The sequence below is a fragment of the Macrobrachium nipponense genome, chromosome 2, assembly GCF_015104395.2.
Source record: "Macrobrachium nipponense isolate FS-2020 chromosome 2, ASM1510439v2, whole genome shotgun sequence".
NCBI classification, from domain to species: Eukaryota; Metazoa; Arthropoda; class Malacostraca; order Decapoda; family Palaemonidae; genus Macrobrachium; species Macrobrachium nipponense.
In genome coordinates this window covers 149608459-149630748 of record NC_087201.1, presented here as the reverse complement: position 1 = coordinate 149630748, position 22290 = coordinate 149608459, and the positions used below count along the sequence as shown (strand labels likewise).

Here is a 22290-nt window from a genome sequence, read left to right as displayed (position 1 = left end):
TTAGTAAAAAAAGGCATTACTACGTTTTATAAGATAAATTGATAGAAATCTCCCTACTCCCCCATTTACATGATATCAAAACGTCTAATCATCACAGAAATATTCCCTAATTGCAGACCCCCTGACACTGCAATACTCGAGGTCCGTTTAATGGGCACTGAATTCCTTCATTTGGTGGGCAGGGAACTTCATTCGTTTCTTTGCAGAATTGAATCGTTCGCTTCAGTCTTTTTTTAGTTTGCGATTTGGCATTTGCAACTGCAAAATAGTTGAAGGCATTTGCAACTGCAAAACAGTTGATGGTTTCATGTTAATAATTTATATTGATGTAAACATTCATTTAAGTCTTCCTGTGAATGACTTTTTCCCGATTTTCTCTAGTATCAGATTTCATACAAATCTTTTTGATAGGAGCTTCGTTGGCTTGGCTACAACTAAAATGTTGAATAGTTTGCCTGATGCAGTTGTGGAATCATCTGGTCTCCAAATATTGAAGCCAGGAGCAAATTCATTCCTGCTCTCGGCTGCTGCTGACGTCTCTTCAATTTCCGCTATATCGGTTTTATTCTCATTAACATGCTTTAAACATTTGAATGAAAAACATCTATGCTCTCTCTCTCTCTCTCTCTCTCTCTCTCTCTCTCTCTCTCTTCTGAGTGTGTTGCCAAATATTCATGAGGACGTTCTCTAACATTTGAATTAATAACCATTGGTGAATGTACACTAAATATTTATTGATTTATGAAAGCCCATTAAGCAACTCGTGTTTAAATCCAATTAAGAAAGATTTACCTCTCCTGCCAACGCATCGAAGGTAGAGGGCAGCTTTGTTCCCTACGAATATATAAACGACGATTATCGACGTTAGTTCAGACGTCATCAGTTTCTACATATTAGACTAGATTATCTAAATTGAATTGGGTTGCATTGAATTGAATATAGAATTAGGCCAAAAGGCCAAGCACTGTGACCTATGAGGTCATTCAGCGCTGAAACGGGAATTGACAGTCAGAAGTCTGGAAGGTATAATAGGAGGAAATCCTCAAAGCAGTTGCACTATGAATCAGTTATTGTGAGGAGAGGCTGGAAAGTAAGATGGAAGAAAGATAATATGAAAAGAAGTTCAGTAAAATGAACGAAAGGGGTTGCAGCTAGGGGCCGAAGTCACTCTACAGAGAACCATAAGTAATGCCTACAATCCATCGAATGAGGTACATTGACGACACTATCCCCTTACGGGGTCTAGAGTACCTCATGCTATTTTCAGTAGCCAAATTTTAACGATGACATAGTCCCTGCTCCACGGCATTCCATTATCTTGAATGCCAGGTTCTTGTGAATGGGGTTCACTTGGGTACCTTTCCTATCCTTTTATGTTTCAAAGTTCATTACTTATGAATTTACATTTGCTATTCATTTGATATTGAGATTCTCTTCGAACGGTGTAATCACTCATTGTTCTTTGCTGTTTTCACAATGTCACAAATCACTCTGTGGAACTGGGGTTTGGGTTTTTTGTATATGGGAACTTTCTCTTTACATTTATAATTATCAAAACTTTGATGTTAACCACGGAGTAAGCATTTTAGTTACTTTTACCTTTTTGCTGATAAATAAAAGTACGAGTCTATGAATAAGTGTTCAAAATTATTAATTAGAGTGTCCTTATAAACTACTAAGAAGAAGTAAGGATTCTAGATATGGCATAAACGTTTTATAATTTTTTGTAGATATGAATCACTAAATCACTAAGATCCAGATTTATTTTTATCTCATCAGAGATATACCAAATGGCATATCCCCTTTCCTGCTCACACATCAAATCAATTATTTATGGCGTGTCTTCGTATCTTCACCACTTCTACTCCCCCCTCTCTCTATACTCGTATGTTCTACTTTTCCATTCTCTCTCTCTCTCTCTCTCTCTCTCTCTCTCTCTCTCTCTCTCTCTCTCTCTCTACACACACACTGATTACAAGTTTTAATGGCAGTTTATGGCTCGTATAACTTACGTTTTATTATGGGATATCCGACATTTGTGTAGAGGGTGACATTCGGTCTACAACTACAAGCCGACTCAAACCCAAACGTTAGATCGAAATAACAGACACGCCCTACAGCATGCCATACGGAGTTCATATTAAGTGTATACGTTTATCTGAAAATGTTTCTTGTATGGTGGTATTCTAAGCATTCGTGCATTCTGCTGGTCAAAAGAAACCTTTAGTAAATTTTACTTTGATTTACCTTCCTGAAGAAACTCATCACCGAAGGTAACACTTATCGTGAAATGGTCTTCTCATATATATATATATATATATATATATATATATATATATATATATATATATATATATATATTATATATATATATATATATATATATATATATATATATATATATATATATATATATATATATATATATATATTACGCATATTTAAAGATTCTTGGCAAGCACGGCATGTAGTGGCAAAAGGTAATGTTATGCTGCGCGCGCTAGCCACAGGGGTTACAGTAAGGCTACTTACCGTGGCGGATCACACCTAAAGGTGTTCCTGTTGTAGTCGATCCGACAAATAGCTCCACAACACTCGCAGTTTATTGCTTTAGAATTAAATTGTCTTTGAGCATATTCAATCACAACTTCTTTACCACTACTAGACAAATAATGATAAAATTCACTGTAACCCCAATCACATTGCACTGCAAACAATCGGTAGGAAATCGAAGGTCTCTGTCAAAATTAATGTCAGAAGGGCAAGCCATTGCCTCTGCCATAGCTACAGGAAGACAAAATGCCGGTTTTTGCTTCATTATTCGAGTATTCAGTAAAAAAGGATACCAGTGGACATTGGGCAAGTAACTTTATTACTCTGCTGAAATGCTAGTGAAACTTAGTTTTCGACTAAAGTCGTTCGTAATTGGTTATGAAACCCATGATGTCATAACGATGTCACACCTCTCAGCCAATAATGAGTAACTGGAACTGCTTTTGTTTGCGTAAGAAGCCTTTTGTGTCATTCTAAATTTGTAAGGTTATTTTCATATTTTGTTTATTAACTGAAGGTTTCTAAATTATTTTTATTATTCTTAACAACATATATTCTGGTTACTAAGTTAAGTTTTGAGTGTAAGTTAGGTTGTATGTGTTGGGTAGGAATAATATTAAGTTAACCCATTTATTTTCTCTTGCTTCCTTCTGCCTAAGTTAGTTTCTTAGGTTAGCTTTATTTGGCCAGTGATTGGAAGGTACCTACCTAAAGTTATGATATTTAGAATTTCCTATTTCTTGGTTTAGGGTTCAATTTAGTTGTAGGTGATCTTTTAGAGATCTTAAGGTCGGTTTTCCCTTGATATCTATATTAATTTTGATTATTATCTTTACCAGCCGTTACCTTTTCTTGTGTATAAATAATATTGTAACTTTTTTTGAGGTGTTTCTCTTGTTCCTAAGTTGCTGTGCTACATTTTTTACTGACTGCAAATTCTGAGTAAAGACAAGAACCCTTGAAATCACGGCCGTAAATAAGGTCGTAACTATACATATATATACACACACACATATACTATATATATATATACTATATATATATATATATATATATATATATATATATATATATATGTGTGTGTGTATATAATATATATATATATATATATATATAATATATATATATATAAATATATTTATAAATTGGGATTCCTTTCCACCTATATAAAATCAAGGGATTTACAGAATTCCAGATCAACCGACAAGACGTTAAAGCCCAAGACAAACTCTGTACATTGTATGAAAATACGCAGAAATAACCAAGTAGCAATTCTCAGGACCAAAGGGTGAAGGGATTATACGAGGAAATTTATTTAACGAGTCAGTCATTCCTGGAATCATCGCTATTGGGCTGAGATGAATCCAGATGCCTACAAACGAAATTTCGTTGCAGTCACACGTACAATTCCTCTGACGACAGAAAGGAAGCATTGCTACACAACACACAGCTATTTGCTATATCCTGCACAAGTGCTATGCTGCATATATAAACAGACCTGAAGGGAGGCTCATCGAACACTGGATCGAGGAACTTTGCGTTAGACTCACATTCAATCACGAGAGTTTCTTACGGAATGATCAGGACAAAGAGGCATGGACCATATGCACATAGAATATAGAGTTAGGGCCCATGCAAACGCTGGGACCTAAGATTATTCAGCGCTGAAACGGAAATTGACAGTAAAAGGTTTGAAAAGTGTAACAGGAGGAAAATCTCATAGTTGCACTTATGAATCAATTGTTAGGAGAGGGTGGAAAGTTAGATGGAAGAAAGAGACTATGAATGGAGGTATAATAAAAGAAATGAGAGAGGTTGCAGCTATGGGCCGAAGGCACGCTGCAAAGGACCTCAAGTAATGCCTACAGTGCACTGCATGAGGACCACTGACGGTACTAACCCCCTACGGAGGTTGATACCATGTTCATCAACCTGGCGCTCTGTTTTCTTTCCTTGTGACCAAACTACCTCATTAGCTTAAGTCCATGATCCCTCGTCTAACTAACTATTCACAACACATTTCCTCACTCCAGATTAACCTCAAATTCTTTCTTATTCAAATTTCACCGTTACATTTTCATCGCCTCCTGATTCGACCTACTTCATCAATTCTCAAGTCATCCTATTGTCTGACTCTACACAATAATTTATTTTTTAAGCCTTTGTACTTCAAATAATCATATTTTCATTATCCCGCTGTTTTTTATTGCTTTTTCTTCATAGGTATCAACAGCCCAATTTTCTTTCCACCGATGCAGTGAATAAGTTCAGGAACAATCGAATTGAAGTCCCCTCCTAATCGGCGTCTCTAAACGTAGCTTGGTTGATTTTTATTCATTTCATATTTACAATGAAACTATCAATTCAGTACTCTCGAATGCAATTATAGCTTATTTATGAACCCTTCGGTATCTGCTCACTGTTATCTTCATCGTATAAGACTTGTTTGCCAATAACTTAACTTGGTTTGGCGTAAGCTTCTACCCATCTAACAGCTCATCCCCCCTACCCCCCACACACACATTTACATCGAATTGGGAGGTTAATATACATATACACATACATAGTATATACTTATGTAATATACATCTTATAGTCTACGAAATTACCTTTTAGTGATTACATCAATTTTTGGTTACATAGGCCCTGTCCACACGGTCGAGTTTGCTCTGCAAACTTTGCTCGGTGCGACGTCAGAAACGAAGAAACGGTGAGCCAAGCTTCGTATAGGGCTTTCCTAATGTTTATCGAAGTATCGAGGCTTTGCCTGCAGCAGGGCTGTTCACTGACGGAAATATTTCTATTAAACGAATAAAGACGTCACCTACAGAAAAGTTTCCGTAAAACCTTCACAAATAAATAAAGGAAAATAAACAAGTGTTTCCCGTTATTTTACCATTCATAATGAATACGTTAGGTAATTATGACTTATGGGAACTTTGAAAACCAAACATATTAACATCCTTTATTGTAATGTTACGGAAATCTGTCAGTCTAGTCACTCTAGTCCATTATGGAGAGAGCTTACTGACATTTGACAATCAGGTGACAAGAAGATTCCTTATGATTCTTTACAACTTACTCATAATTGCATTGTCTAATATATATATATATATATATATATATATAATATATATATATATATATATATATATATATATATATATATATATATATATATATATATATATATATATATATATATATATGTATATATATATATATATATATTATATATATATATATATATATATATATATATATATATATATATATATATATATATATATATATATATATATGTATATATATATATATATATATATATATATATATATATATATATATATGATAGTATATATATAATATATATATATATATATATATATATATATATATATATATGTATTGTATGTATATATGTTATATATATATATATATATATATATATATATATATATATATATATATATATATATATATATATATATATATATCTACATAATGCATATACATATGCATATGCATATACATATGCATATACATATACATATATCCAGCATATAAATAATTACTTGTAATTAAGGGTAATCTAACAAACTGACCGATTGTATCAAAGTTTTACATGTAAATTAACCAATGTACTGAAATATAATTTATATCCTAATGTACCACAAACAAACAAGGATTCAGGAGAGAGGGCTCTCTAATTACCAATATAAATCTTGGATGACAAGAGTGGTCGATAACCATAAGCTGATAATTAAGGCATGCAGGTGTGTCCTTAACAACATGTTTTTTTTAGAAGCTGTCTTGCATAAAGTCTTAATATCTTGTAAATAATTATCTTTGTCAGTTTGTTCTTATTTTCTTGTAATACCTTTTTACAAATATGGTTTCTGTATGTTTCCTTAAAATATTTGTTTTACTTACTATTTCGTTTACGTTATTCATGATATTCTCATAAACTTCGTTGAAGATTAATGTCTTTAGGTGATTTGTTGCTACGATTCTATTGATTAAAGTGTATAGGTCCTATTGAACCGAATTTGTTCTACTTGTTTATTTAATACATATTATACACAGATATGTGTGCGCCTCAGTATAATGTAATTATCTAAAATACACACTTGTCCTTTTAAACAACCATTTTACTTCAACGTAAATAGTAGATAATAGCGGAAAAATGACGTCAGAGTACAGCGGAGCCACTGCCAGGCTCTCACAGACACTATCCAACCAGTGTCGTTCTGACAGCAGCATAAAAGCGTGCGACAGGCTTAGCCCGCAAAGAGGCAAAGTTTACCGAGCAGAGGTCGACCGTGTGGACGGGCCATAAACCGATCCTGAGAATTGCCGTCTATTAATAATTAATCATTTTGAGGACTTAATAAATGATAGCTAGTTTGTGGCAGATGATAATGTTTTCTCGTTGCACGAAGTTAAAACTTTTCGTGATCATGAAAATTCTTCGAGTGTCCGAGGCTGTATTACTTGCTTGCTAGTACTGACTTGTGCAAACAGTTACGTTTCTACGTGTTTTTGTACTATTAAAATATTTTATTGGATAACGAAGCCCCTCTTCTAGAAAATGTAACGAACGATGGGGTCGATTATTCACGCCGACAATCTAACATACCATTTTTCTGGATTCTGCCGACAACAGGACGAGGCACTGAGAAACGCCACTACAGTATGCTCTGTATCCTAAGTTTGTGTATCAAGTAAAATACTTGGAGCACTATCTTTAGTTTTTATTGTGTAAAAAAAAATAATAATTACAGCAACTAAAATCTTAATCTCTCCCCCCGTGTATTAAATATGTTGGCCCCCTGTTCGTATCCGTCTACTTGTAGTAAACGAGGTCTTCATTTACCGTTACCCATTTATTAGCCAAACTTTCCCAAGCTCAAATTATGTCACGCTAAACTTCCCTCCTTAATTAATGAATTTCCCTACGAGATATATTAATGAATACCTGTCCACGATAGACTAGGTAGATTCAGCTCTCACCGCCACTAAGTGGTTAATGTATTTTTCATTACGGAAAACAGTTCGAAGATTCACAGATTAGAACCCAACTTCGTTGAAGCAATTGACCTAATAAACAAATAGGCACGTTTACACATCTACATTAAGGGCAATTAATTATTTTTACCATTGACCAGCTTTTCTTTTAACTTTTAGAAAATTTTAAAACTATTTAATTTTGGCATTTCTAGGAGAATTAAAATTTACTCTATACATTCTTTTTAGTTAATAGCCAAGGACAATTTCTTTTTTCTAGCGATTTCCTCTGGGCCTGAAGAACACTACAATCAACAGTTACAGTAACCTTAGATAAACGCCCGTCAAGTACTCAAGTACTCTAGTTCAGATTCTTTGTTGTCTTTTTAAGCCTTACCAAAACCTTTACTTTAGCCAATATTGGCCTTTTTGGAATGCAAGCCACTAGCTTAAAGTTTCCTAGCACAATTTTTACCTTTAGAGTCATGAAACACTAACCATGGAAAAGAGTAGGGATAAGGACATTTGCCATTATTTTAAGAGTATAGTACATTATAAATCTCATCCACGACAGTTTCAAGAATCCAATTGAACTCCATGGTAGCATTGCAACCCCAGCTCCACCAAAACTGGCCAAGGCTGAAGCTTTTAGTCAATAATCTATTTCATCATTTCCAATTAACTGGAAACTTCGAAAGAACGAAGTGTCACATCCGTTTCAGTTCAGGCCACACCAGTCAGACATCAAAACAACCTGGAGCAATAAAAAAAATGTTTAAGAATTCAGAGAAGGCTTAATTGCAAAAATATTAACCTCAGAATTTATAACAAGTTTTTATATAGAAGAAAATACCACTGGTGGACAATGTAATTGCTAAAGAAATCTGACAAGCGTCCCTTACATTAATGATTGAACGGGGGTAAAAAAAAATTACCTTCAGAAATTCAAGATGACATTTGCAGCTACTTTCATTCCAGGTCTTAGGTCTCAACATTATCCACACCTTAGTCCCTTTAGTTTGAACAGCCTGGCCACATCGGATTTAGAGATTAATCTGAAATAAATGAACAAATTTAGAACAGTCCGCTGGCACAACCTAAATATGCAGCGTATATCGTGAAGGAGAATTACGAATTTTAAAAAGAATACTTCCTTAGTTACAATAAAAATCAAATATTACAATAAAAATCAAACTGACGTTGGTTATTCAAGAATCAAATATCAAGTACGAGACAAGTTTTTGTTTAAAAATTTTCTTCGAGCATTAATAAATCTCAACTTTAAAACTCACACTCACCAAGTACCTGATATTAGACATTTTCCTTCCAGGAACTTAATTATGGCAGGACTTCCGTCCAACCATAACTACTTCAAGGGAGTACCTCCACCCCTAAAGGGCCACCGCCCCTATAAGGGTGGAGGATTTATAAAAAAAAAAATGCAAAGATGCAAACAGCAAATCACTCACCGTTTATCTCCATCTTCTCTATTTACCGAAACTCTTGAAAAATGAAGCGGGTCAAACTCTTCCTCCTTCAAGATTCCATCGTCCAAACATCAAGAGAAATTGAAGTCTAAATGCCCATGCCGATACGTACTATCACCCGAGTGGCCATCAACAAGGACGAACCTGAAACAATAGAAATAAATAAATTATTTTATAACGACACTCCTTTACGTAACTAAGCGTAAGAGATTGTCAATCTAATGTAATGTTAACATCAAAGCAATCATTAACTTCTTCACAAAATCTACCAAAATCAAGACGAACACTTACGCAAGGAGAACCACCGCATAATGAAACCGAATGGATCCTATAAACGTGATAAATTAAAAAAAAATGAAAATCAAACTGCCACATGTATAATAAAAACAACCTTTGCCTGCCGACGGAAGAATGAGGTGCCGGCGCTGCCCTAACAATGTCCGACGAGGGTAAACATCATTTGCCAAGGACGATCAGCTCCAGGAGCAACTACCAAGGGTGGCTATATCGTTACCCAAAGACAATACACGAAAGATGGGAAGCTCAAGCCGCCACAGCCGCATCGGCCGCATACAATTTAGTTCCTGGCATGAAATGAAGATGGCGGTAGCATTTCACCTGCCTACATCGTCTGTTTGTTTACTTTTTCACAAAGCGGGCATTCAATTTCAATCTGAGTGGGCGTAGCCATCATCACCCGTGTGTGGTTTGCAATAGGACGAAAATGATTTTCCCCATCTGATTTTTCATGCTTTTCCTCAGAATAAAGAAAGGTAATAAAACTCATTACATCTGTTACAAAGTACATTGATGACTTTTAGAGAAAATGAAGAATTAAAATAGACCAAAGCAAAATTGAATGTCGGTGCGTGTTATTCCGAATAAAATATTGGAAAATATTTATAATACGGTGGACGCCTCTAAGCGGAAAGAAAATATATTTACATGTGATTTTCGACTAGAAAAAAATATTTGCCATTTGAAACCCCAACAACCAACCACCTAACCTTCCTGTAATGTACATCAGTAGCCTAATCATGTCAACAGTAAACCTAACCATATCAGCGGTACCATAACCATGCCAACAGTTACCTAACCATGTCAACAGTAATTTGCAATGAAATGAAGCTATCTTGCAAAACATATCAAAATCAACTAGAAAAACTATATTTTCTTGTCATTCTTGTCAATTGTATTTCAAATAAATACCTTAAAGTTATATTTGCATATCTTGAAAATCTCTAGAAATATGAAATAAACATACCAATTCCTATCACTGTCATACAATTCGTGAATATTGGGTCTCCATGCCTTTTCCAGATAGGCTTCTCACAGCAACTTTGATATACTGTATATATAACTGGTAGTTTATGTTATATTCTCAGCAGCTTACCATTGGGTTGTAGTTATAAATGTTTACCTTAATTTTTCATTATAAGCAACTATTTAGCGAACCAAAGTTGTTCCATCAGGAAGGATGTATCTTGTGGGAGCATTCATATGGGAGAGCATAAGTAGGTTAGTTAAGTTAGAGTGTCTTACTTTAATTTCAAGTTCACTAACCTTTTAATAATCTATGATTGAATTTTCCTATATGTATGGATAAAAGCATTCAAAATAAAAGAAAATTACATGCAAACCAGCATATCTGCTCCCACAAGATCATTCTTACCGTTTCATCTAAGTTTCTGCATTATATGCTCATAATTGTTCAATTTTTTTAATGAAATCTTGTAATTGGTACCAACACCCCCATAGTATTCCAAAAGTAAATTTTACATTTGGCAGCAAATGTACAGTAATACAGTAGTAATAAATTGGCAAAACAAGTTGTGAAAACCTATGATACTTTGCTTGTACTGTACATGATGCAAAAAGAAACATGGTTCAGTCAATTAGAATAATTGTTTCAAATTTTTTTTAGGAATTGTGCATGCTTCTTGCAGAAATGGCATTTTACTAGAAAATACCAGGCAGAAGTGTTGTTTACATTACCTTCATAAAAGGGTGCCAATTGAATATGCATTTTTGAGAACTCCCACAATTGGGCTATGAGATTTTAATAAATTGTTATAAATAGGTTTGTTTCCTATTTGATTTGTGATTTCAATTTTTATTTGCTTTTTATGGAAATTAAGTTAAACCTAGATTTTTGCTTATACAGTATTCTGTAAAATACAGCATTGCATTTGTTATAAAAGGGTACCTTACTTTTACTACTTTGTTGTTGTACTTTTTTTAGTTTTATTAACAAATATTGCTTAACTTTTGCCTAATCAGCATGCAAGTTAAGTCCTGCTTTTTCATTTTTGATTTCATATTATTGGTTTTGATCATCCCATGCTTTGTTTGCTATTTAAATTCTGATATATGCATGTTTTGTTTGCATGACTTGTATGACTATTGCATGCAAATGAAGCATGTGCCATTTCTTTTTACTTTGTTTATGTTCTTTGCAAGAACATTTGTGTACAGTTGCTTAGGTATGTACAGTATACAATCATAAGCAACAAGCCCAAAAAAAGGAAAATAATTACTGTATACTATATTGGTGAATAATAAGATAATATGAGAATAAGTTTGTTTCATTCTAACTGCCCTCTCAATTTTAGATATAGATACTTAGCAATTAATGTTACATTAACTGAAGGTTTTATTTATTTAATGATTCAGAAATGCCTAATATATAAGTCATAAGCTATGATAGAGCCATATAATCATGTTAACAAGCAATATTAATCGATTTAGTATTCAATAATTTATAAAGAGAAGTTTATTTTAGCATAAGAATAAATTTTAACATTTAAAAAAGCCGCGCTACGCCACAGCCGAGTTTTAGTTGAGGGCATAATCAATAGATGGCGCGCATCCTGACGGGTTGGATGACGTTTTTTTTAATGGTATAAATAGTCAGTTCCCATCTTTCGTTTATTGTCTTTGATCGTTACCCGAGAACAGTCTTGGGGTAAAATATACTCCGCACTATCTAATATGCCACACATCCGTAGGGGGTTAGTGCCATCAGTTCAACCCACGCGGTGCAATGTAGGCGTTAGTTAACATTCTTTGCAGCGTCCCTTCGGCCCATAGCTGCAACCCATTTCATTACTTTTACTATACCTCCGTTCATAGCCTCTTTCTTCCATCTTACTTTCTACCCTCTCCTAAAAATTGTTTCCCCCTGTTACACCTTTCAAGCCTACTTTACTCAATTTCCTTTCAGCGCTGAATGACCTAGTAGGTCGCAGTGCTAGGCAATACGGGCCCCGCCCCACCCCCACCCCTCGCTAGGGTATCAGAAGTACGCTAGACCATGCAGAAAAGCAAAGAGAGAGAGAGAGAGAGATAGAGAGAGAGCGAGTGAAGTCTATCTTAGTTTAACCAGACTACTGAGCTGATTAACAGGCTGGCCCCGAAGGATTAGATATTTTTACGTGGCTAGGAACCAATTGGTTACTTGGCAACGGGACCTACAGCTTATTGTGGGATCCGAACCACACCGAGAAATGAATTTCTATCACCGGAAATAAATTCCTTTGAATCCTTGCTGGCAGAACGAGGATTCGAACCCGATCCTTCAGATCGATAGTCGAGCACGTAACCGATTCATCCAACGAGTAACAGAGAGAGAGAGAGAGAGAGAGAGAGAGAGAGAATCTGGGTTACCATACCCACATCAGTGATACCGGAAATTACCTCATAAGTGGGATGATGTCTTTATTCCCCATTAACATTGAAATTATTGACGAAATTTAAAGATAAAATCGAAGAACACCAGAATTGTTATTGTCAAGGAGATCCACAAAGGTGGAATTCCACTCCTGACCGACAGTTGGGTGATTAAGATGTTTACGTGGATTCAGAGGCCGTTTCGCTCCCAGATGATTTTTTATCAGCTTTGTATTTCTCAGCATTACCTTGAAGTCACCAATTCCTAGTGGTTGCTGCATGATCCTGTATCAAGCGTTTTTTTTTTTTTCATCACATGATTATATCCATTCCTGTAGAAGCATACATTCAATATTATATATATAATATTATATATATATATATATATATATATATATATATATATATATATATATATATATATATATATATATATATATATATATATATATACATATATATAAAAGGAGTCCATAAAAACACCAAAATATAGAAGAAAAATACTATATTTCAGAGACTGCTGTCTCCCACTTCAGGTCATATATATATATATATATATATATATATATATATATATATATATATATATATATATATATATATATATATATATATATATATATATATATATATATATATTATGTATATATATATATATATATATATATATATATATATATATATATGAATGGTAAAAATTTTCTGTTACAAAAGAATTCCATCAAATAAATAAGCCCATAAAAACATCAAAATATAGAGAGAAAAATACTATATTTCAGAGACTGCTGTACTAGGAGCCACAAACGATTCGTTATCGTCTTAATGATTAAACGATGAAATGTGAGGAAAACATAAACAGTTGAATAAGAAACAAGAAATATAAAATCAAAACGGATGGAATGAAGGTATGGGACTGTGGTTCTCGAAACGATGAATTTTGTTAAATGATCCACAAACATTGATGAGAATGTTAATGGCAGGATGACATTACAAGATAATAACAAGTAAAAAATGTGCCGAAGAAATCGAGTTTTCTGTACAGAGTATAATTAAGGTCACTGAAAACAGATATATTTTTTATGGTCTATGTATAATGCTGTATGAGACGCGGCCCATTAACTCTTAGCCAGCCATTGGTGGCCTGTGTTGTTGCTTTGCCAGAAGCACAATCATGGCTAACTTTAACCTTAAATAATAAGAAAAATACTGAGGGTAGAGGGCTGCAATTTGGTAAAATTGGTGATTGATAGGTGGATGATCAACATACCAATCTGCAGCCCTCTAACCTCAGTTATTATTAAGATCTGAGTACGGACAGGAAAAGTGGGGACGGACAGACACAGCCATCTCAATAGTTTTCTTTTACAGAAAAACTAAAAACACTAAATATAAAGGCAAAGAGGGGCGATGAAGTTATGGATTATGTTTCGTGAAAATTTGTTAAATGATTCCGTAAATAATGATACAAAAATTACTGGAAAGACATTACAAAATAGTAACTGAATATGCAAGACAGTTTTTGGTATATAAATGATATTCCAAATATTTCTATAACTCGTTCTCAAAGACTAGAACTATAGTATTTTTCAAACACACAGCTGGTAACTGAACTAATTTATCTATTTCCTATGCATTTATTTCCGTGTTTAAATAACTGAAAATTCTGGAAGAAATTAATCACATAGTATATCAAACAATCTTTTTCACGCTCGCAATGCTGTATTAGGCTGATAATTGCTAATTGCAGTTCAGTCATATGGAATTGACAATTCTCCAATCCAATGATTGAAAGTTAATTACGTTATGTCAGCCGGAAAAAAAAACTGATTCTAACGCAAATTTAGGTATTTGCATTCAAGCAGACAGGAGAATATTTAAAAGCCATACTGTCCAAATTAAAGTGCCAGAGACAAAAGACACCAGAACAAATGTGGATTAAAGACTACAAAAAAAACAAAAAAAGGTAATTTGGCGAATAAGGTTAATTTTCTAAGAACTGGGGAAAGTGCCCTTTCAGAAGAATAAAACACAAAAAATCGACATAAACCATAAGGCCTCGCCAAAGAATCGAAGGCTTGGAAGCCTGTGAAGGTCACTTTCAGTTAGGGTTTGCATAAGGAAAATAACTATCGTTAAGTTATCAACATATTCTACTAATAATAAAGAGTTATTTTTTTCTTACAAAGACTGGTCTGGATATTTCTCGCAGTCAAGAGACAAGGCTTTTGATTATAATCACTGACTTCACATCATACTCTCCAGTAACTCAACCGTTGATTTTAAAGGCTCCTTATTTCACGCTCCATTTTCCTCCACTTTGCTCAAAGACATCCGAATCAGCTTCCTCTCCATCTCCTACCTGTGATTCGTCCAAGATATTCACCAGGTCACTGACCCTCAACCTCCTCTTCCTTATGAATCGTCTTTCGTTGGTGGAACCGTATCTCGGATTTTTCCCTTCGTTGTTTGTAAGCTTAAAACCTTGGAAACATATTTGAATGGGAGCTATCTCGAATGTTTCCTTTTATTTTTTTTAGTTTTAATTCTTTATATGTATCTGCACGCAAAAATAATTTTTCAAAAGTTATATTATAGATTTTTTTCCGTCAGTTCTTCCTTCTTTTCCGCCAAAAAATAAATAATATATAAATAATAACTGTCTTAATTACGACCGACATTGTAAATATATCCCTAGAACTTTGCGAGCTGTTTAATTATTATAATATTTTTCTTCACTTTAACTAGCTGAAGATTCCTATTCGATAATCCTCAAAAATTATTTTTTTATTATTTTTTTCAGTAAAATTTCTTTTAGTTTTCTCAAAAAGAGGTTTTCTAAAAACATGACTTTAGAAATATTTACTCCCATAAATGAGAACCTAAGATCTCCTAAGGTCTTTTTTTCACCGTCAATATAAAGTACTTCATTTTTTCTCCTTTTGAAAAAGTCAAATATCCCGGTTATTGTTGCTTGCAAGTCCATCGCTTTAAATGATTTCGTACAACCCTTTATCTATACCTACTCTCAAAGACCTCTATTTGTTTAAACTGCTCCCGTAACCTCTCACCCCCAATCCCTCTTTTTTGGCTTTAGCTCCGTGAATCATTACTGTGCACTGAGCCATTAAATTTCCCATTTACTTAAGTACCCTCCCTCCCCCGGTGCATTCAACAACCCCCACATCGCTTTCCCAGGTCCTTTTATTTTCCGGTTAGCACTGACTGTCCATAAATCATTTACTTATATATTTATTACTGGACTAGATACATTTACATATTTAGCTCCTACAAAAGGTAATTTTCAATGTATTTATTGCATAACTAAATCATATATGAGAATTCATGGCTTAAACAAGAGTTTTTTTTTTTTCTTTTTAAATTATTTACAATCTTAAAAAAAAAAAAAAAAAAAAAAAAAAAACTTCTTCAAACAAAGAAAAGTCCATGCTTTGGAGAATATGCACATTCCTCTGTAAGATTTACCAACTTAAATTGACAGCTCTGCGGAATTTCATGTTTTTCACATATATTGCTTTTCAGTTTGTCGTTCCTTTTCCGTTAACCGGCTAACTGTATTTAATTTTTCAAGTAGTTTTAGCTTTGCCGCAGTCTTCAATATCGCATTCTTTAAATATTTTACATTTCTTGCTCAATTTCGAATCCATAATTCTTGCTTAACTGAATTGCACATTAACTGGAAAAAAAACTTTGCTCCAAAACGTAATATTATTTCCCTGTTCCTCTTTCTGTTCTTTCTCTAGTATCAATACTTCATTTCGTAATGCCGGAACAAAATCTCTTGAAACTCCACTTAACTGCCTTAATTGTGTTAAAACCGAAACTTGATTCAGCATTACGAAAATGATCAACTTTTCTTTCAGAACTTCGGCACTGAAGTCAGCGAATTGGTTTTGCATGTTGCTATATAAGTAAAGGTAACTGAAATTTAAACTTAGAGTGATCTAATTTCAAGGTCGTAAGAAAAACAATTCGATACAAAGGCAATTAGCACTAAACAATAATAATAAACAAAATAAATAAACATTTTAGCTTTCCAACCGTGGATACAGGTCTCTGTAAATGGTTTGGATGTTAGTGTGGACGGTGGAGATTGTGAAGTATCTTCGTCTCATGAGGACTAAATGGCAAATTAAGTGATCGGATAACAGAACATTTTTGCAATCTATGAAATGGTAATCTTCCATGTTAACTTCCTTGCTGTACGTATTGCTTTTGCTTACGCATACTTACCCAACTGAATAAACCTTAACTGTCACTCAAAGAATCTGTAATTCTTTTCATGATTACATGCGCATATTCATCTTTGATTGCAGTATCTTGTTTCAGTGGATTTAGTACTTGCAGTGATGAAAGTGTTACTAGTAGCTCTCCTGCCATGACCTTTTTGCACTGATGATTTAATTACGATTTTTGGTCTCGTCTCAATCATTCCGTGCTTACTATATTTATTTGCTATTTCTCTTCAGATCTGCATTGCGTATTGATACTTTCTTTGACTCCTTCTAAATACATAACTGCAGATTTTAATCTTTTTTTTTTTTAAGTTTAGCTGCAATAGTAAATAAAGGTGCGTGGACGAACGTCGATTACGGTCTAATCGCGTTTGTGACTTTTTTCAGTGAGCGTAAAGAAAAAAAAAACTTTACTCTTTGGTATATGCGAGTATTATTTGTTCAAAGCCTTGTCTGCAATTTAGTATCTTTCTTCTGATGAGGTTTTGATACCTTAATAATTTGAGGCGTCCATTTACGTCATATTTCTCTCCCTCACACATTGGAGGCAGTATTAAGAGATAACTTGAAACATTTCAAAAGTAAGTATTATTAAATATGAAACTTTAAACATGACATATTCAATGAGAAGAGGAGAGAGAGAGAGAGAGAGAGAGAGAGAGAGAGAGAGAGAGAGAGAGAGAGAGAGAGAGAGAGAGAATATAATTAAGTCTGTGTTTAGTTATTGTAAGCGCTTGTCAACCATTCAAACAAATAATATTTGTTCTTTTCCAATACGAAACTGTTTAGTGGGCAATAAGTCTTTCAGTACTCATCGAGTATCCGTGAAATGCCTATGGTTATAAGCTTAAATATTATAAACATTTAAAGCCAACTTATCAATCATTGAGAGTTTTATTATGACGAGAGAACCAACGGAATATAAAGTAAACGTTCTGCCGACATGTTTCCTTTCTATGACTTGAGACGTAACACTTATACTTATCTCTTGACGTAGGTCTTAATTCTAATCCCTCTAGTTCAGCTACATTTTCTTTATTCCATTTCTCCGAGAACGGCCACGCTCTAAAAGGATCCAGGCGCCTTTTACGCCTAAAAGGGACATAAACAGCATTAAATTTATGGAAATATCTCTTGCACGAATTGAGAAAAAATCTCAGCGTCTTCTCAAGTTCCCTTGTGGCTGGGGAATGAAAAAAGACCTTTGTTGCACGTTATATTTTTTTTTTTTTATACAAGGAAGAAAGCTTTCGTTTTCACCTTTGACAGCAGTAATGATTACGAAAGCCCTCTTGGGGTAAGATTTATATTCTTGAGGAAAAGAGTTTGTTTATCATGTTTTCCCTGGTGGCAGCAGATCGAAGGAAAAACGGAACGCAGCAGACTTTTCACAGAAGTTAAAGGTTATATACGCTCATTGAGCCTTCTGGTTGAAAGAGATTGATTGATTTGTGGCTATTAAAACTGGCGTCATAGCATCTAGATTATTGGCGCCGGGTTAAAAGAGAGGCTACTTCACTTTGACTGGGAGATCTTAGTACATAAACCGATGATAGGTGAATGTGAAATTTATCACTATATTCTCGATATTTAAAAACCATATTTTTAAAATCTTCCGTTCATTTTTAATTCATTCATACAGACCAAAAATGTCTTCTTCCTAATCGTAGAATAGATTCTTTCGTTTTTCACGTAATTTTTAGAACAAGGACTTCTAGTGTGGGGCTTCAAACTGCATATCTCGAACACTGGGGACAAACACCACCAAAAGCAGAAAATATGGCTTAATTTCACTGTCCGGATAAAACGTGGCTATTTTTGGCGTCAAGAGAAGATCATTTCTCCAAAAGGGTTGTCACTCTGGCTTGGGACATTTTCCAAATACACAGGCTAGTTGGCAGAAGTAATATACGGAAATTAGACAACTATGCAAAATCGATCACTAATTAGGGTGGAGATATGCAACACTGCTCACCAGTGATAGAACAGGAAGCTGTTCAACTTCCTATTCAAGGAGATACGAGAACTGGTCAGTACATTTCCCCTGGTGATGTAACTTTCGAATCATACGCTCCTGCTCCGACTACATGACGTATTATCAGTAAAACGTAGAACTTTGTATTTTGGTATAATGGCTGCTCTTGCATCTCTCAACAAATACTTTCTATGGAAATGAATCGAACTACCGTTGCCAATTAAATTGCCACACACACACACTCACACACACACAAACTCACGTCTCCAGATCTGATGCTTAGGAATGGTTTCTTATCTGGACAACTTTCATCTTGATTTTATAAAGATAAAACTAATAACTGTATTGTTGCTTAAAGATAACATAACAATCAGCACTTGAAGTGAAATAGCTGGGACCAGAAATAAACAGAGGATTCTTTTCAGAAGGGATATAAAGATTATTGAAGTCAAGTTCAGTCGAAGTCCTTTTACAATAAATAAATTAATATATATATATTATATATATATATATATATATATATATATATATATATATATATATATATATATATATATATATAAGATATATATACCCACATCATGGAGCATCTATACTAAAAATGATTTCCGTAAACTTTCTTCGTAATAACACCTGACAAAAACAGTTGAACAATCACAATAATGCATCAGCGGAATTTCACTGAGACCGGTAATTACAGGTAATTGTTTTCTTCCATTAAACGAGTGACGATTGAATTTCGATACAGCAGCGATTTAACAATAAATTTCTCACATGATGTTCGTGTATTTTCCTGACGTGAAGAGCTGCAATAATTGTTCCTATTTTTCTGGATGTAATATCATATCCTGGATGAAAATCGTTGTCGATTTTTTGTATTTGTTCTAGTTATTGTTGTTTTCGGTGGCCTTGTTACGAAATAGACATTATCTAACTATGATTATCGTGATAATGGAATTTTAAAATAACTTGTCTGTTTATCTACAGTGGTAAATGTCCTTTGACATCCCATTTCTCTGGAGCGATAAATGTCTTTTGAAGTACTATTTGTCACGAGCGATATATTTAACATTATCATTATTCATCAACCTAAACATCAAACGTGGCCATTTCTATTTCTCCTTCATCATCTGTACGAGAAAATGGACTAAGTAACCATTCTTCCGCATTGGTTACCTACCCAACCTATTACCTCTAGTTCATGATTAAAAATTGATAATAAATACAGTATTTGACATCTCTGCATTCAAGAGAAGAATCCTCGTCCAAATTGAAAGGACATAGTGTATTAGATTGCGTTTCTTTGGTAGATTAGTCTCAAATTCATTGTTTTTTTTCCGCTTTGCTTTTTTGTGCAAAAAGGCACTAGAACTTCAGATTAAGTTATGAAAAAAAAACAGGCTTTATTTATTTACGAAAAGAAGAGAGAGACAACTCTTTTTGACAACAGAGAGAATAGGGGCAAAAGAAAGTAAATGGAAGTATAAAATGAAATAAATATCTTCGGATTGATTTTTCTAATGGAAGACGTTATACCCTTAAGAAAAAATCAAAACATTGTTAACAGTTTATAAAATTCTAACAGATACGGCCAAAAATACATCTCATCTTGAAACGATATCAATCAAAAATAGGTGAGTTTCTATAATTACTGAGTAAAATCTCCAAACCTCGGCAATAAAGAATTAGATACGAAGTTGGTTAGGGGTTAAGACTAAGGGCTATAATGCAAAAAGAAAGAAAAAAATATTTCATCAGACAGAGCTGGCCATTGAAGTACCTCTCTCTCTCTCTCTCTCTCTCTCTCTCTCTCTCTCTCTCTCTCTCTCCACAATATCGTCTCTAGTCGACTAACTTCGCGATGCCTTAATTACAGTTGTTACGTCCCCCCAATACCCTAGCGCACGAAGCACTTCCAAGACACAACCTGACGTTTGCACCGTGCAATTACTGGTTCGTTTTACTAAGAGAATAGGCGGTATCTGGAAATAATTTTCTTGTTAATTGTTTGTTAATGGTCAAGTGATATTTACTTAGTTGTAGTCCTTCTGATTTTCGTTTTGTTGAAAGCTGACTTTTTGTAAAAGTCATTCGCTTTTCGATATCTGTAGTAATTCGGTTGAGTAGTTGTTCCATTAGTAAACCCATTATTCTGTAATCGCCCAAGGGAAAATGCAGACAACGAACGATTTATTATTAGGCCTCTTTATGATATTTCAGGTCACTTTCAATATTCTATCTCCTCAGATATTTTTTAGCATTAAAAAGAAAATACGAGTTTTCTTTTTCTTTTAGCTTTCAATAAAACGAAATTATTTGAAAAATACTTTGCATACCATCTTTATATATGTGTGCACAAGAATACTACAGACGATGATTTACATATTTATGTAACAAATTTAATGCCTCCTCATAAAAGAAGTTACAAGACAGAAAACCATCCATGAAATAGAATGGTAAAGGAAAAAGTTTCCGGTAAATTAAAATGTATTTTCAATAATTTGTTTTTCTCTTCTTCTTATAAATACTTTCATCAGAGTTGAGGATATGCTTCATCAAAATAAATGAGTTACTAAAGATATCGGTAAAATTATGTGGGAATGAACATATATAAACGTTTTATCCCTGTTCATTGAAATCCAGATTTATGGAGGAATTATTAATCAAGAGAACCATAAAGATGTCAATCAGCAGGATGAATTATTGATTGAGCCATGTCAAAAAACACGCGCAGCTGTTATGCTGGTTTCTAGCCAGGAGAGAGAATCGGAAAGAAAGGGAAAGAAGTTGTCTAAAGAATAAAAACATAATAATAGACATAGGAGTAAAGGATGAAGGTTGCAACCAACAAGAATGTTAATTTGACACGTATACATAAAACTCATATATAAATGTAATCAATAAAATGCACAACTGAAATCGAATACGAGGACTGAAGTTTCATTTTACCATAAAGTAGCGTTAGGTGCAAGCGCCAGCCTGTTTTGTAATCATCTCCTTTTGTAAATCATGTAAAGCAATTGTGACGGTAAGAACTTTAAAATCACAGTAAATGCTTTTGATCTCCTTTATCAAATAAAAGGTAATATAATATGAGGCTTAAGTGTTAAGGTTTGGGGCACTAGGAACATTTATACATAGAGGCGAACTATGTAAAAAGCACAAGATGAGGTCTCTACCCTTTCTCTTGACTTTTAATAATCTATATATCCTAAAACTTTATATCCAATATAATGCGGTTTCAACTACAAGTAATAAATAGGGATTAACAGTAATAGTTGGAAGTATTCCACATATATGTCCATCCAGTTGCTTGCAATCATTCAATATTGAATTATTATTAAAA

General features: G+C 33.9%; 1 long non-coding RNA gene across 1 annotated transcript; it reads right to left on the bottom strand.

The window, feature by feature from the left end:
• Window positions 1-6634: 6634 nt before the first annotated feature.
• On the bottom strand, window positions 6635-9464 carry LOC135221544 (uncharacterized). Its single transcript, XR_010316018.1, has 4 exons — window positions 9339-9464; window positions 9030-9191; window positions 8496-8615; window positions 6635-8314 (listed from the first exon to the last, which is right to left on the bottom strand). It is a non-coding gene; the product is annotated as an uncharacterized LOC135221544 (long non-coding RNA).
• Window positions 9465-22290: the final 12826 nt, after the last annotated feature.